Below are 11,038 nucleotides of genomic sequence, written 5' to 3' on the forward strand. Positions count from 1 at the left end.
GAAAGATGAGGCTTTCTGCTCCCGTAAAGATTTGCAGCCTTGGAAACCCTATACAGGGTCACTATGGGTTGGAACTGACTCGCGGCACTTAACAACAACAACAACAATATATATGTATATGTATGTATATATTCTAAACTCCACTACTTGTCTGTCAATTTGTTTTCCTGTGGTGACTTGTGTGTTTCTGTGATGCGGGAAGCTGTTCCATTGGTATTCTAAATACCATCAGGGACACCCACGTTTCAGCAGAGCTTCAGAAGAAGACAGAATAAGAAGAAGGAGAGGCAGACCACCTTTGAAAGGTTAACCACTGAAAACCTTATGACTAGCAATGGGACATTGCCTGATGTAGTGCCAGAAAACGAGCCTCTCAGGTTAGAAGGCACTCAAAATATGACCTTTCGATTTGCAGTTCAGTGCTTATAAATACAGTTCAGTGCTACAGAGTCACACACAATAAAGCATAATGCTTTATTAACTATGCAAAGACATTTGACTGTATAGATGAAAACAAACTATGTATAACATTAGAGAGTATGGGAATTCCAGAACAATTAATTGTGCTCATTAGGAACCTGTACATAGAACAAGAGGCAGTTGTTAGAAGAGAACAAGGGAATAGTGAAGAGTTCAAAATCAGGAAAGGTATGTGTAAGTGTTGTCTTCTTTCACCATACTTATTTAAACTGTATTCTGAACAAATAATCCAAGAAGCTGGATTATCAGAAGAATGTGGCATTAGGAATGGAGGAAGACTCATTAGCAACCTGTAACATGTAGATGACACAACCTTACTTGTTGAAAACAAAGAGGCCTTGAAATATTGATTGATGAAGATCAAAGACTACATACAGCCTTCATTATGGCATAGCACCTTGAGGGAAAGAAAACAAAAATCTTCACAACTGGACCAATAAATAAATAAATACCATTGTGATAAATTGAGAAAATACCAAAGTTGGGAAAGACTTCATTTTGCTTGGATCCATAATCAATACAAAAGCAGCAGTCAAGAAATCAAGTGACATATTGCACTCAGCACATCTGCTCTTAAAGAACTCTTTAAAGTGGTCGAGAGTAAAGATAACACTTTGAGGACTAAAAATTGCCCTACCCAAGCAATGGTATTTTTCCATCACCTCATATGAGCGTAAAAGTTGGACAATGAGTAAGAAAGACCAAAGAAGAATCAATGCGATTGAATTGTGGTGTTGGTCAAGAGTTCTGAAAGTACCACGGATTGCCAGAAGAACAAATAAATCGGTCTTGGAAAAAGGAAAGCTAGACTGTCCCTTAGAAGCAAGCATGGTGAGAGTTCATCTTTTGGACTTTGGACTCCTTGTCAGGAGAGACCAGTATCTGGAGAAGGACATCATGCTTGGTAAAGTGAAGGGTCAGCCTGAAAGAGGAAGACCCCCCCCCACCCCAATAAGATGGATTTACACAATGACAGCAACAATGGGCTCAAACATAATGACAGTTGTGAAGATGACAGAGGACCAGGCAGTGTTTCATTTGGTTGCATGTGTTGCTGTTGTTTTAAGTGCCATCAAGTTCATTCTGACTCATAGCATCCTTGTATAGGGTTTCTGAGGAGCAGCTGGTGAGTTGAACCACTGACCTTGCGATTAAAACAATCTTGTGAATCAATGCTTATTTACAGTGTCGTATCAGAACTTCATATAGAGCCACTGTTAGTAGGAACTGACTCAATGGCACCTAACAACAAAAATACTCCAAACTCAGTATTATCAAAAGAGAACTTTTATTTCTCCCTTTGCCCAATCACAACAAAATTTGCTCCTTTTTTGTATTTTATAAAAAGGGATGAAATGCCATATGGTTGTTCTGTTGACTCCTTTCTTATCGTCCTCATCACCACCATGGTTATCCAATTAATAAGCAAGTCCTGTCTTTTCTACCTTTTATATACCTCCTAGAGTCCTAGTATGGTGCCATAGGATCAGCACTGTATTGCAACACTGGTTTGAAATGCAAGGTTGGTGATTCAAACTCACCAGCTGCTGGCTCCTCGGAAATCCTATACTATAGGATACTATACATAGGTTTGCTATGAATTGGAATTGACTATATGGCACGTGTCAACAACAAAACTATCTCTTGAACATTGACCACATCTCTTCATTTATATTTCCATGAGCTTAGTTCAGATCACTATCATGGCTGCTTGAGTAGAAGCTTAATGGGTTGCCAATCTTTCTATAAATATATCATATGTTGTTGTTGTTAAGTGCTGTCATGTAGTTCTGACTCATAGTGAACCTATATAGTGTTTCCAAGAAGTGGCTGGTGGGTTTGAACTGCCAACCTTATATTAGCAGTCCATTGCTTATCCTACAGTGCCACACCAGGACCCCATATATCATATAACACTTCCCAGTTCAAGATTTGCCATGTGTGCATTTTAGTTGATGCCCACTTCTGATAGGTTAAATCTATGTTTTCTGAATTATGTACTTAATTGGTTATAAATTGATCTAAACCTTAACCAGTATCAGCAAATATTTCTGTAAACATTTGAGAGTTTAAAAAAATTATTATTTTTTAGTTATAAAAAATTAACATATTCATGGTAGATAATTTAGAAAATACAAGGAATTTAAAAGTAAAAATTAATATAATCCATAATTATTCATGTTATCATTCTGACATAATGTGGCATTTTTTTAATATTACTTTTTTCTGATTGTATATCAGAAAAAGAATATACTATCTTTGATATATATGAAGCATATACATAAATATAAGAATATATGTATATGTTTCATATACCCATATATATCATACAAATGTTTATCCATTTTTAAGTAAGCTGTAACACATCTCTACCATGATACTAGTTGTTGTTGTTGTTACGTGTCGTAGAGTAGGTTCCAACTCATAACAAGCCTGTATAGGGTTCCAAGGAGTGGCTGTTGGGTTTGAACCACTGACCTTCCAGTTCAAATCAACCTTGCCATCCAGTGCTTATCCTGCAGCGCTACACCAGGACTTCATAATACTTAACCTCCATTCCTGATGTTTCCTTCTATGTGATAACAGCTCCAATAGAGTAATGCTCCTACATTCTTTCCCTTTCCAGTCTTCCCAGGAAAGGGGAAGTGACTTATGGATCGGGTGCATTTGGAATAAGATATAGGGCATGTGTAGCTCTATACTTACCTTTCAGGGTCTGCCTGGCTATAAAGAGTAGTGTCCAAGTCATGTAGGTTTTAGTAATGTAAGCCATGTGGTAAGTAACAATAGATATAACCCTATATAGAAGTTCTACTATGTCACTTGGGGTCACTATGAGTCAAAAATCAACTATGTGACATCTATCAACAACAAATAAGCTGTCAAAGTTGTATCCCTGTAGGGGAGTGTTGCCTCTAACTGGGTGGGTAAACCTGCCTAAGGAGGTGCAGTCATTGAAGGATATACTTGTCATGGTCCGAAGTCATATCTTCAACAGCCCTAAGAGCAATGAAGCTGACATTTTGATCTCCACGGACCTGCTTCCTTTGTCTCTCAGTTGATTTAGAATTCAGTCAGAGAAGAGAGGGAAGCTGTCTATTGGCTCCCTCAAGCACCAAATATAGGCCACCACAAAATCACTCATTAAAAAATGTGTCTAAAAGCTTTTATTATATGTGGACTTGATTGTTGCATGGGTCTCTATAGAGGTAGAAAGGTCAGAGGAAAATGATGAGCAGAGAATTTCCAGAAGAGGTTTGTCAACAATCCAAGATGTGGACTAAGAAAAGGCTGTTGCTTTGTTGCTGAGGAAGCTTTTGTTGATTTTGGAGAAGTGATTCTTAAAATATGGTCATGACCCATTGGGAGGTCAAGTGAGCATGGGTCGGAGAGTAAACTGGGTTCAATGCCTAGCTGAGTGATTTTGATTAAATTATTAAATCTTCCTGAGCCTCAGTTTTCTCATCTGCCACATGGGGATGATAACTGTACTCCTTTCATAGGGTTTCTGTGAGGATTGTAGAAGTTAATGGATATAAACAATTTGCAACTGGCAGATAAAAGGAGCTCAGTAAACTTTACATAAGGACATGAATTTGTTATACATCAAAGTTGAAACAAAACCGCATTTAGTGATATTTATATTTGAATCCCTTATCTATTCATTTGCAAAATATTTTAATAAGGTAGTTTTTTTATTTCATTAAAAATCTTTCTTCTATTTTAATGTTAATGTTTAATTAGTGTACTGTTTCATATCCACTACTAACATTCTTGTAAAGACCTTCTCTTAGCAATTAAACACAGGATTTTTATACGTTGTTCTGAAAGCTTCAAATTCTATATAGAGTAAGCCCCCATCCTTATAAATAAGCTGGCTTTAAAAATCAATAGTGAAGGCCTATAAATTCACTGGAGAGATAATATTAGCATGCATTATAATATTTTACATCTCTTTATGATACTGTTCTTCATCTATGCTGTGATTTTTCTGCTCATTTAAATATATAAAATATTTTTATAAAAATTGCCAAGATATCTATGGATCAAATAGAAGCAAATAGGGATTTAATAGAATGTTCTTTAGAGATAGGAGAAAAATCACGATTCAACCACACATAGATATTATCTTGGGTACAGTAAACAAATATAATAGCAAGTTGTTTGCTTTCAACAGAGTTTTCAATCTCATTATTATATGTGCAAGTCAACAGCAATTTCCACCTTCATCTCCCCTGATTATGTTTTCTACCTTGTACTATTATTTTTTCTCACTTATTCTTTTTCTTTGCGCTCTCTTTCAGTCTCCACTAAATTGTTATTCCCTCCGCCCCCTCTTTCAGTTTTCTCATGCTGGAGGCAGAATACAGCGGCCAAAAGCGTGAGTAAAAAATGGCTGAAATCAACGTCACGTAGAAGCCTTGTCTGGACAAAAGTCCAACCGGCGAACAATGCCTGAGAAAACAAGGTCAGACAAATTCAGCTTTCTACATCTAGCCCCATCAGGATGACAAAACTCAAATCATCACAGCGCTGACTGTTCCATTCTTGCAGCTTTTCTGCAAAGAACAGAGGGGGCTTCGGCCTAAAGTGCCCAGCAAGAATTGAGGCCAAACTAACTTCTCGGTAGTATTTAAGAAGGTTTGAGAGTAGCTGTCGAAGGAAAAACGATACTACTTCAACCCCCCAGCCCCAAGCACTTTTTTTTTTCTAGTCATATACTCATATTACTCCAAGCACGAAACATAGGTACTACTTCTGTTTTTAAAAGACAATAAACGGTGCTTACAGGCAGTTTATTCTTGAGGTTATTCAGGTTAGGAGCTAAGTACCTTTTACTTTTATGTACTTCAATTCAGGCAAAGGAACTCATATAGTATGTAAATTCTTAGCTGATCACCAAAAGGTGTTGGATGTAGCTCTGTGGGTTAATGTGCAGGACTGCAAGGTCGGCTTGAGCTTCAAGGTCGGCCGTTCAAGTACACCAGCCGCTCCTCGGAAACCCTACATGACGGCACTTAACAATAACAACAACCACCAAAAGGTCAATGGTTCAAATCTACCAGTGTCTCCAAGGGAGGAAAGACCTGGGAATCTGTTCCGGTAAAGTTCACAATCTAGGGAACCCTAGGGGACAGTAGTTCAGGGTTGCTATGAGTCAGAATTGACCCACAAGCAGCAGGAATGTATTCTTCCAGGGTTTTATAGTGGTCACATATAAAAGCTTGAGTTATAAAGGCTCTAAAACAACTGTCTGATCACAAGGGTCGTTTGAATTCTAATCCTTCTTGGAAGATGTTATAAATTTGCTTTTATTTTGATTCCCTCCACGAAATAATTAGTTTCACTTCAACGACTGCCATAGGATTCTATTTTTCACTCCTCTGGTGAATGACACAATTCTCTAAGAATCATGCTAAAATGAAATGCAGCTTATTGGCATGTGTTTTTGTAATGCAAATAAGAATGGATTCAATGTTATTTCAGTTTTTATTCTTGGTCATTTTGATTTTTTTTTTTGTCATGGTAGACATTAACAATTTTCTACATAAATAAAAATGAATACAGACAGTGTGTGGAATCAGTCCTAGTCAGTGTTCTTGTGTTTCTTTCATCTACAGAGGATATGGCTGAACAAGAACACGCATACAATTTCCCATAATGTAGTATTTTAGTGAGTATCACACTAAGAATCATCTTATTTCTAGAAGAGGAAGATTCTGAGTGATGTCTACAGAAATTTTATTCACAGCATGATTGTGCTGATATCATTCTATATTACCTCCCAATCCTCATAGCAATAATTCTTTCATTTTCTTTTAGTATGATTGGGCCCATGGTATTTATTAGGATTGCTAAATATCAGATCTGATTATTGGATTGTTAGTTAGATGGAAGTGCCTAGATTAATTAGAAAAAAAGAGAAGGGACTCAAATATTTAGTGAAATCATTCTATTACTTTTCATTTCCATTTTTCCACAAACTTTTAAAAGCCTTCTTGCATATAGCTTTGTTATAGGTAAAAACAGGAAATGGCTGATTTCATACAGCATCAGCTAGCATCAAATATCAACTGATTGATTCATGGTACCAACTTAAAAAAATTAATTTATTACTGTGGAAGCAGTAGGAAAAATATTTTGGTATACAAAATTAAGAACTCACATATTCTTTAAGGTTTTAATTCCTATTAAACGACAGATTTAAACAGTATAGTCTTCTCATATTAAAAGGTGTATAAGCATTAGAAATGAAAAGAAAATCACTAAAAGCTTTAGGTTCTCTTTAGTCTAAAATCTTGCTGTTAAAGTCTAAATCCTGCTTTGAAATGATTGCCAAGCCATATTATTTGGCATGATCTGGTTATGTCTCATAGTAGAGTAATACTGAAAATAAAAATAAAGTATCTGGCAGTACTATATATTGTGGCAAATGGAGACCAACTTCTGTGATAGAATGATTTATTTGGGCCATCTTGATTGTTTTCTGCAATATTGAATCAGGCAGGAAGTTAATTCAGTCTTATTACGAAGGGGATGGAAACACTAGGTACTTTATTTTTGACATTGTTACTAATCACTATGGAACACAAAGTCAAAGTTAGCCATAACTTTATACCAATATTGAAACTACAATATTATTTTTAAATTTACAAGATAAAGTCTTAATTTTAATGGAGTATTCCTAGAACTTGGTAAAATGTCTAGAACACAGTGGAATTCAACACACATTAAAAACAAAACAAAACAAAAAAAAGAACCAAAAGAAAATGCAAACTGAACTAAACATTTTGTAAAGCTTTTCACTTGCAAGTAGCACTTTCATGCAGATTAGCTAATAAGAGTCGTAATTCTTATAAGAACAGGTAAGGTTAAATAATAAGGTTCTTAGTTTACTGGTGGAAAACAACAAAGCTGAAGTCTCCAGCTGGGAATTAGGTCAGGGATGTGTCAAGTCACAAACTTTCATTCCTTGGTCCCGACATCCGATCACAACGGAAGAGAATGACTAGTCTCTTAGTGAAGTCTGCATATAAAGACAGGGTCCTCAAGACACAGCTATAATACAAATATCTAGATTTAGTGACTTAATCTGCCATAAACCTCTCTCCTTTCCTTTTCTAGTTATCATTAATGCAAACAGTCATCTTTTCCCCAGTGTTGAGGTGGGGACAAAGCGGAACAAAGCAAAGCAAAGATCTGCTCCACTTAATATCTGTTATAAAACTTTTGACCAAATGGGTTCATTTATTATTCCACTCTTGTTAGCTTGGTTATGGATATCACAAGAAACTCCTTAAGATTATGGTAGGATCATTGCTGTTTATATAATCATATGCTGAATAATTATATAGCATTTACTTTAATACTCTGAGACTAAAGATATTTCCCTGGATATCACAAAGATTCTCTGCTGATTTACATATATATATATATGCACCATAGATACAGACAGCATCTACCCTCCTAACCTCACACTGTTACACAGATGATCCACTGAGTTACATGTCGTGAACAATTCTCTTACCTGCCTAGAAACTGACTGGCTGCTGTGATGAATTCAACTGCCATTTGTATTCTTCTTTGTGTTATTTCCTCACCATAGCAAGCCGGACTAATCATAAAGCTTTCTAAGCTTGTGAGCTGAGATAGAGCCTCATTTAGTCACCTGAAGGTAACCGCCTGCTACTATTTCTAGAGACATTGCTGATCTCAGGTCTACTATAGCAGCCTTTGCTTTCCCAAGAGATCTCCCAGGTGCTTGCTGTTTCGACAGTTTACTAGACTTAAAATACATGTTTTCTTTTTTCTTTTTTAAAAGTGGTAATTAGCAAAACAGTAGGATGGAAATTTTATGAGCTGTAGACAAAGTATGTTGCCTGAGTGAGGGATATATATTTCTTTTTTAAAAATAATTGTATGCTCACAAAACATTTTCATCATAAATATAAAGTTCTTTTGAAAGTTCCACTATTTCTACCAAGACTTTCCTACTCAGTGCAAGGAACTTTACAATTATCTAATTTTAATCCTTGAAATGATTTAGGAAGCAGGGATTATTATTAATTCTTCTACTGATCAGAAATTAAAATGCTCACCCAAGTAATGAGTCTGGGACTCAAATACAGGTTGATTTGACTCTAAAATTAATGATTTTTCCCCCATTACACCCTATGTACACTATTATGGCTTCACATAGAGGGACTTTAGATAAGTGATTCTTATAATTATTAGTAAAATATTTGTCTGAAAAAGAGAGAAAGGCACAAAGGTAATTAGACAAGACCTTTGTCTTTAAATAGCCAACAGTCTATTAGAAAGATAGTTTTAACACTTTAGAGATTCTATGAATTTTGGCATCAAGATAGATGGCATTACACTAGCAAGGTTACAGTGAAACTTAATAATGAATAAAAACGTAATCATTACTGATGGCAGGAAAATAGATAGGACAGTGTAAACAGTCTTAAAAATGTTCATGATCTTTGATCAATAAATTCCTCTCCTGAAAATTGATCTCAATGAATAATAATTAAAAAAAAAAGGCAGTGATTTTTCAGATTTATAGGAAAAAAAATTAGAAGCAATGTAAATGAACACCAGTAGCAAAAAGCATATGTAAATTATGGTACATCAATTGGCAGTAATTGCCTAATTCTTTTGCCATCTCCTGCATCATTAGTTTACCTTCTGTATGGTGGTGGTGGTTATGTGGTTACTGGAGTCGGTTCTGACTCATAGAGACCCTGCATAGGGTTTCTGAGGCTGTAAATCTTTATGGGAGCAGAAAGCCTCGTCTTTCTCCCGCAGAACTGCTTGTAGTTTCGAACTGCTGACCTTGCGATGAGCAGCCCAATTCGTAATCACTACGCTACCAGAGCTCCTTACCTTATTTATAGGATCTTTAAAATATGTCTTTAAATGTGCTATAATATTTCTCATATTAAAACAAACTCTGAACAGACCAAACTATTTTGTGGTCCAGATGCTGTTTCTCTGTTTTTGCTCCTTTCTTAAAAAAAGGTCTCAAAAGTGTTGTCCATAGTCATTGTTTTGATTCCACTACGCTCCCTTCCCACTTTGTTAGTATTGTTAAGGGCAGTTGAGTTGGTTTCTACTCATAGTGACCCAGTATAGGGTTTCTAAAGAGTGGCTGGTAAGTTTGAGCCACCGACCATGTGGTTCAAATCGACCTTGCGTTCCTACAGCGCTATACCAGGACTCCAAGTATAAAACCATGATTGCTAAATCCACTGGTCAATCATTAGGCCTATCATCTGCCTTGGATGCAGTTGGTTTCTTTCCTTTTTTTGATATTCTTTTCTCATTAGGTTTCCAGGCCACTATGCTTTCTTAACCATTGTGTCTTAGCCATTGACCATTCCTTTCCAAGTGTCCTTTGCTTATGTCTCCTCATCTCTCTGACCTCATTACTTTGGAGTGCCCCAGAACTCAATTCTTGAGTTTCTTTCTTTTTTTGTTTCCAATATCATAGTCTCAAATTAAGGAGTCCTGGTGGCCTACTGAGTTGTGTTGGGCTGCTAACTGTAAAGCCAGTGGTTGAAACCCACGAGTTTCTCCATGAGACAAAGATGAGACTATCTGCTCCCATAAAAATTTATAGTTTCGGAAACCCTATGGAGCAATTCCTCTGTCATATAGGGTCACTATGGCAGGGGGTTTTGTCTCAAATTAGCCAAATTTTCTTCCTCAGAACTCAAGTCTTGTACAATTATATATCTTACATACCTACTTAGATATCTAATTTGATCTTGTCCACATTAAACTTGTGATTCCTACCCTTAATCCTAAACTCCCATCCAAACCCATAATCTGTTCCACTTTCAATTATCTTCTTTTCCATAACTTGTAGCGTTATTGTTTTATGTGCTCAGGGTAAAACACCAGGCATTGTTTTTGCTTCTGTTTTTCCTCTTATGTCCACAATTGGTGAACTCAATCAATTCTACCTTTGAACAATATTCAGAATAAAACCATTTCTCACTTACTAACACTACCACCTTATTTTAACTCCTTTCATCGCTCACTTGGGCAATGGAAACAGGCTCTGTACTGCTTTTCCTGTTTCTACTCTGCATGGTATGGGTTATTCTCTCCACAGAAGCTAAGATGCTATTTTAAACTATAAATTAGATCACTTCAGTACTCTCCTGAAAATCCTCTAGGGTTAGGCCATCTCAGTCTGAATTCAGAAACAAATTGAACCTGATAAATCACTACTTAATTTCCTTAACAGCATCTCATTTATTACCACTCTTCCCCTTCTTATTGGCCTACATTTATTCTGTTGCTCTTCAAACACAGAAGACACTGAGCTCACGCCTCCTCAAGGACTTTGTGTTTATAAACTCACTATTAGGAACTCTCCTCCCTGAAATATCTTCTGGGCTCCTTCCTCACTTCATTCAGGCCTTTACTTAAACCACACCTTTTCAGAGAGGACTTTCCTACTATAATTTTTTTTTTTTTTTTAATTTAAGGTTTTTATTGTGGATTGAGTGAAAGTTTACAGGGCACATCATCAGTTTCACATTCA

At 36.3% G+C, this 11,038-nt stretch overlaps 1 protein-coding gene across 2 annotated transcripts in view; it reads right to left on the reverse strand.

Moving 5' to 3' along the window:
• Positions 1-11,038, reverse strand: part of PTPRR (protein tyrosine phosphatase, receptor type, R) — a 444,293-nt gene that overhangs the window by 206,120 nt on the left and 227,135 nt on the right. Inside the window, exon 1 of one of the 2 annotated variants that reach the window (XM_006859558.1) lies at positions 8,009-8,122. The exons of the other annotated variant lie outside the window; for it this stretch is intronic. The gene's annotated coding sequence lies outside the window, so the exon portion shown is untranslated. Of the gene's footprint in view, positions 1-8,008; positions 8,123-11,038 lie in introns of those variants that run through there. 2 annotated transcript variants of the gene reach the window in all.

This window comes from Chrysochloris asiatica, unplaced genomic scaffold (assembly GCF_000296735.1).
Source record: "Chrysochloris asiatica unplaced genomic scaffold, ChrAsi1.0 scaffold00033, whole genome shotgun sequence".
Classification (NCBI taxonomy): domain Eukaryota; kingdom Metazoa; phylum Chordata; class Mammalia; order Afrosoricida; family Chrysochloridae; genus Chrysochloris; species Chrysochloris asiatica.